Genomic DNA, 6457 nt, shown 5'->3' with positions numbered 1-6457 from the left:
TGATTTATTAGCACATTTTTCGCCCACCAGGCCCCGATGAGTCATTGGCCTGTGCCTGCTAAAACCCGCAAAAATAAATATTGAAGTGATAACCGTATATTATACCTAATGTCAGAAAAGATAACTGCAGTAATAATGCAGGCACAACTTTACAGTACAGTATGCATGTTTTAATAAACGTGCCGATCCAATTTTTTTTGTGGTGACCAATTTCCAATTCCATTTAAACCTCCCATGAATTTTGAAGGAATTAAATTTTCATGCCCACCTGGCTTCACTTACGCCAATTTTCCTGACATTTGATGCTACATCTATAACCCCCCCATTTTTCTAGTTATCAAGTCAGATTTTTACATTGTATTCTATATAATACATCAGCAATAGTCATGTTAATGTTCAATGTACAGAACAATCTCCACTTCCAATTTAGGTACAAGGTCCATTCAGTAGCAGTTTTTTTTTATTTACATACAGCACAAATGAAGGATAATTAAATAGATCTCAAATTAAATTTTTAGTAGACAGACTTCTAAGATGAAAATGGAATGTTAGGGTTTTCACAGGTATCATTTAATACTCTTTCCCTCTCTTCAACCTCTGCATCAGCAGAGTCAACACCAACCTCTTCATAATCTTTCTCAAGGGCAGCAAGATCTTCACGAGCTTCTTGAACTCTCCTTCCTCCATTCCTCACCAACATACCAATGGACAAATGCACGCTGGCATACATCAAATCAAATTTGTGGTCCAGACGAGCCCAAGCTTCAGCAATGGCAGTAGTGTTTGACAGCATGCACACTGCTCGATACCTTGGCCAAGTCACCAGGGACAACAGTGGGTGGTTGGTAGTTAATGCCAACCTTAAAGCCTGTAGGACACCAGTCCACAAATTGAATGGTTTTTTGTTTTATTGTAGCAATAGCTGCATTAACATCTTTGGGCACTACATCCCCACGTAGAGAAGACAGCACGCCATGTACTTTCCATGCCGGGGGTCACATTTACCATCTGGTTGGCAGGTTCAAAGCAGGCATTTGTGATCTCTGATACAGAAAGCTGCTCATGGTGCCTTCTCTGCAGAGATTACAGGGCATATGTAACGAGGGAAAGTGAATTCTTGGGTAAGGCACCAAGTTTGTCTGAACTCTGTTAGGTCTACATTTAGTGCACCATCAAATCTAAGAGAAGCAGTGATTGAGGAAACAATTTGGCCAATCAGCCTGTTGAGATTGGTGTAGCTGTCGCTCAATGTCCAAGTTTTCTATGCAGATGTCATAGATGGCTTCATTGTCAACCATGAAGGCACAGTCAGAGTGTTCAAGTGTCGTATGGGTGGTCAGAATGGAGTTATAGGGCTCAACAACTGCTGTAGCAACCTGAGGAGCTGGGTAAATTGCAAATTCTAGCTTGCTCTTCTTACCATAGTCCACAGAAAGCCTTTCCATCAACAGAGAAGTAAAACCCGAGCCAGTGCCACCACCAAAGGAATGGAATATTAGGAAGCCCTGAAGACCAGTGCAGTTGTCGCCAGCTTGCGGATGCGGTCAAGTACAATGTCAACAATTTGCCAATTGTATAATGACCACGAGCATAATTGTTTAGCATCTTCCTTCCCAGTGATCAACTGCTCAGGATGGAACAGCTGACGGTACACACCAGTTCTGATTTCATCTGTAGAAAGAATAAATGTCAGCGAAAGAATCAAGAGCAATGAAGTCCTGAACAAAGGTTACCAACTTTAATCACTGAACTAAAAGGACTTTAGATTAATACTTTAGTAGGTCTTCATCTACTAGATTGCCTGGTAACTCAACATTTACAGTGAGGAAAATACCCATCACCCATTTAAATGCAGTGGTACTTGTCATGCTTGTCAAAAGATCTGTCAGTTTCAACACCAAACAAGGACAATGGATACTAGCCAGTTGCTTTAAAGGTCTTAATATATTTAAAACCCAGCTACTTAAACATTTGACACTCCCACATTAGCAATACATAATTATTAGACTGCTCAAGATTCAGAAACTTACACCAACTGCAAATCTTGTGTAACCATCCTGGTCAGTTACCAAACAGTACAGTACTAATCATTCAAATACAGGTACGAAGTAAATAGGCAGGATTGTACATAGGATTTTCATTACACAATACTGTATAAGTATGCTACCAGCACATTAAAACATTTATTGCAAGCCAAGCTTAAATTGTGGATTCACATTTTATAGCATTGTATCAAGTAAGAATAAATGTAAAGCTCAGCAACATTCACATTCCAATAACCAAATCTATACCTTATAACAAAATTTAAACCCACTTTCAGGTTGGTGCATACCAATTTGAGTTTCAAAGTACACATTTGAAGCAGGGCTTCATGTTCAAAAAGACAGTCCAGGACTTTAAATATTGAAAAGCAGTAGAATATAACCTTACTCATTCCTCGACATCACTGGCTAATGTCAAATGGTCAACTACATGAATAAACAAAGTAACCTAAAAACCAAGCAAAATGATCTTACCCCCATATCAATTATTTTGTTCATTATGGTGGGTTTATTTACTTCAACTGCAATGTATCCACTAAGGAATAAACACATTTAGGTAGGACAGATAATCATGAACCCTTTAAGATTGTGCACTTTTTATATCGAATTAGGATACTGTCTGCCCACAAACATTACTTGGGACCATAAACTTTCAATAGTGCCAACTGAACAGCCTTCCCGTAGCCTGCAGCATCCCTAGCCAGTGACCATCACAACACCTTTAAGCAACTAATCGTAAATTTAATTCTTTATGTTCAAACACGGTTAGGAAGTTTTTTTTTTTTTAATCAAACCCACAAATCTCATTCTATGGAAATCTGTCCACAAACATATTTGACATTTTCCAATTTTTCCCTGAACTACTGTATTCTAATCCCATGTACAGAACTTAAACATACCAAGTTATCCAATTTCAAACAATGGCAGGCTGAGGAGTCCTCAAGTGCAACACCTAAAAGGAGTAGCAAAGCAAATTAGACTCCTGATTGTGATGGATATGGAAAGAGGCCTGTAAATTTATGAGCTGAACTGTACTCCAACCAACTGACTTCTGTGTGGATGATACCAAGTTGCTGGCAAATTATGTGCTGATGCAATAGCAATCGGATGAATGCTTATTGTATAACCATGCCAAGAACTCAAATCAACCAAAGACCCCAAAAAATTATTTGCATAGTATGATAGTTTTGCCAAACTTCTAAAAACAATGAATAACTTAAGATTAATACTATTAAAGTCAATATTGAAAAAATAAAGCAAGACTGGATCAACTTTGAACTCCACAAGACAATTCATTCCACTGCAGCACATTCCAGACCTTCTTAAGCTCTCAAAAAGGAAAAACCTACTGGTTCATAACAGTGGGAAAATTATGTCCTAACAATATAAAACCAGGAGCCATTTGTTTTGCCAGGATTTAAAGGCACTTTTAGGATGTAATTGGGTCAGAAAGCAGAGCAGGAAAGAAAAGAAAAAAAAAGAGGAGCAGAAAAAGAGTGCAGGAGTTAATCTCTGAAACAGGACTTATGGGAGACTGGATATGTAAGTAGTCACCAAAAAGTCTGTGCAAATCCATGATTCAGACTCATGAACCCGAAGCAGTGAACACCGATACATTATTGGTCCATAAATGCTTTTGATTCAAAGTCTGAATCTTGGGTTCATGGTCACGACAGGACTTTTTTGGGTGACTGTACATACAAAACAATAGCATGTCAACCCCCCTTTTATGTACCAGGTATTGTTATGGTTAGGAAGATTGTCTGCATAACTATGCATCTAGTGAATAAACAAAATATCCTCACCTATAACAGTAGGTTCAAGATCAACAAACACTGCCCTGGGTACATGCTTGCCAGAACCAGTCTCACTGAAGAAGGTGCTGAAGGAGTCATCACTACTGCCAATAGCCTTGTCTGAGGGCATCTGCATCAGGCTGGATGCCATGCTCCAGACAGTACAGCTCCAACAGGCATTGCCCATCTGAACACCAGCCTGGCCTACATGGATTGAGATGCCTCCGCTGTAAATAAAAGTAAAGTTTATTTCCACAACTGGTTTATTTTATTAATGTAATTTAAGAACTAGACACTGATAAAGACTGCAAGGTAGATAATAAAATCAAGTACAGTAGACCCTTGCATTCCCAACGGACAGGTTCCAAGAAATGATGGAAATTAGCAAATCACAAATAAGAACATACTACCTTTGAGCAACATCATATAACTAACAAGCAACTGACCAGCCACAGAAGCACACCACCTCTAAACTGATCTATTAATGCTTCATAGGGTTTATCAACTTCCTTTACATTTCACTGACACTATGCAGTCTTTTAGGGGCAATTTACAAACAAGTTTTGAGAGTACAACAAGCTGCGTTAATTGTTGTGGTGTGGGAAAAAGCTTGCAAACTAGCCACCATCTGCTTGCTCAATGGTCTACTGTATTGCACTGAATAGCCAAAAATACACAACCTTCCCAAATGCTTGAATATCTAAATATCACAAGCTTATCCTATTACAAATCCCACAGCATTTTAATTTAAACGAAAATACTGTAAGAAAAATCACATTGAAACCAATACTGTATATTAAATTTAAGTTTCTTACACTTAGTATTTATGCAGTAAAGTTTAGTAGTCTCCTTTACACATCTCTTGAGACATTGTTACATAACATTTGACAAATTTCATAACAATGACAGAACACATCGAATGACAATCTAAAATAACTGTTGGTGGTATGTCATTCTCCAATTGTTAAATTCTCAAACTTTATGTACTGTTGGTTTATTGTTAAGTCTGTCAACTTCATAACTTGTCAATCACTTCCGTTAGCATGAACGAACAGTTATTTTAGATTGTCATTGGTTATGAAATTTGTCAAATAGTTCTGTAACAATGTCTCAACGGATATGTGAAAAATGCATTATAAAAATGTAGATTATGTACAAACAATGGTGACAATTTACAGGAACATAGGCTGCATTTAAGCATTCATGACATTGGCAACACTGAAGTAACAGCTTGGTCTATTCAAGAAGTTGTCATCTTTAGACACCCCAGTACAGTACTGTACATTTAAACTAAACTGCATAAATACTGTACATTTCAAATTGGAAAACCCTATTTCTTTTATAATCAATGTACCCTAAATATACATGCCCAGTAACCTGCTGCAATTTCAATCAGTTACAGGAGTGTCCCTTAGGTATGGGTCATATTTAGCGATCGAAGAAGCATACCTTACAGTACTGTTCGATCATAGTCTCAAGTGGCATTACAATATAGTTGTCTTGGACATGACTGATTACCATTAATGGTATTATCAATAGGATTTTCAAATTTGCAATGCATATTTATAAAAATTTCTCAGTATCTGAGGTTTAATTCCAACTGCTGCTGCTATAAATACCAGTCCCCAAAAGATATTTCTTGGTAAATGGAAGGACAGTGGTCGGGATATATTCAAGATAGGGTCCAACGATGTTCAGCTATACAGTATACTAAATCGCGATATATAATTCCAAGTAATAAATGGGGAAATTAGGTTTAGGATCTGTAGGCAAAATTGAATAAACTTGACTTAATAGTTAATTATCTTACTAACTAAAGCACCAATAAACACTTGACTTGGGAACAGGTCATTTTCAATAGACGATCTCAGCATCTGACACCATCCTGGGACACCAGACGCCACCCTCCTTGACAATCCCACACCTACATAAACCAACACCAATAATATAAGTTACATTATTAAATCTTTTCCATTATCTTAACTTTTCACATCACTAGCAACCCACTTACACTCGCTCTGAAGTTGTAATCTGCAAGTCGGCTGCTTTCTTGTCACTCGGAGAAAGACTGGCCGGCGGGCGTGCGTGAGCAGCCACTGTGGCGCCTCTGGTGAGCAAATCACATTTGTTTGCCTTGGCTGTACATTTGAAATATTTCAGGACTGATTTCCCACAAAATAAAAAAGTTTCACTATATATAGGATTTTTTTATAATTTTGGTAACCCACAATGTACGAAAAATCTTTAAACAAAGTCGCAATATAACCCTTTGTTCAAATATGCAAAATTTCATAGCCTTCAGAATTCAGGTCCAAGAAAGAAACAAAATTTTAAATATAGTTGATGATGTCATGCGATGTCGCACTACCAATATAAAAAACAGAGGTGTTTTATATATTAGAAGCCACGCCATGATTTTGCAGAGCTATTTATTTTTGAAATACAAAATAGAGCATCTACCAACAGGATGACTAAAAATTCAAAGGATGGTTTTCAACGAAAACTATCTTGTAGTCTAACGGCATATAGACTTATTTTTACCACTATCCACTTATTACTTTTACTAGCTGCTGTTGATAACAGGTTTATGAATTTATTTTGAATCAATTCTGCTTTCAG

At 37.4% G+C, this 6457-nt stretch overlaps 1 pseudogene; it reads right to left on the bottom strand.

The window, feature by feature from the left end:
• Positions 1 to 529: 529 nt before the first annotated feature.
• On the bottom strand, positions 530 to 5976 carry LOC121875032 (annotated as a pseudogene).
• Between the last annotated feature and the right edge of the window lie 481 nt (positions 5977 to 6457).

Source organism: Homarus americanus, unplaced genomic scaffold (assembly GCF_018991925.1).
Source record: "Homarus americanus isolate GMGI-L3 unplaced genomic scaffold, GMGI_Hamer_2.0 scaffold47816, whole genome shotgun sequence".
Taxonomy (NCBI): Eukaryota; Metazoa; Arthropoda; class Malacostraca; order Decapoda; family Nephropidae; genus Homarus; species Homarus americanus.
This window is presented reverse-complemented; position numbering and strand designations above follow the sequence as displayed.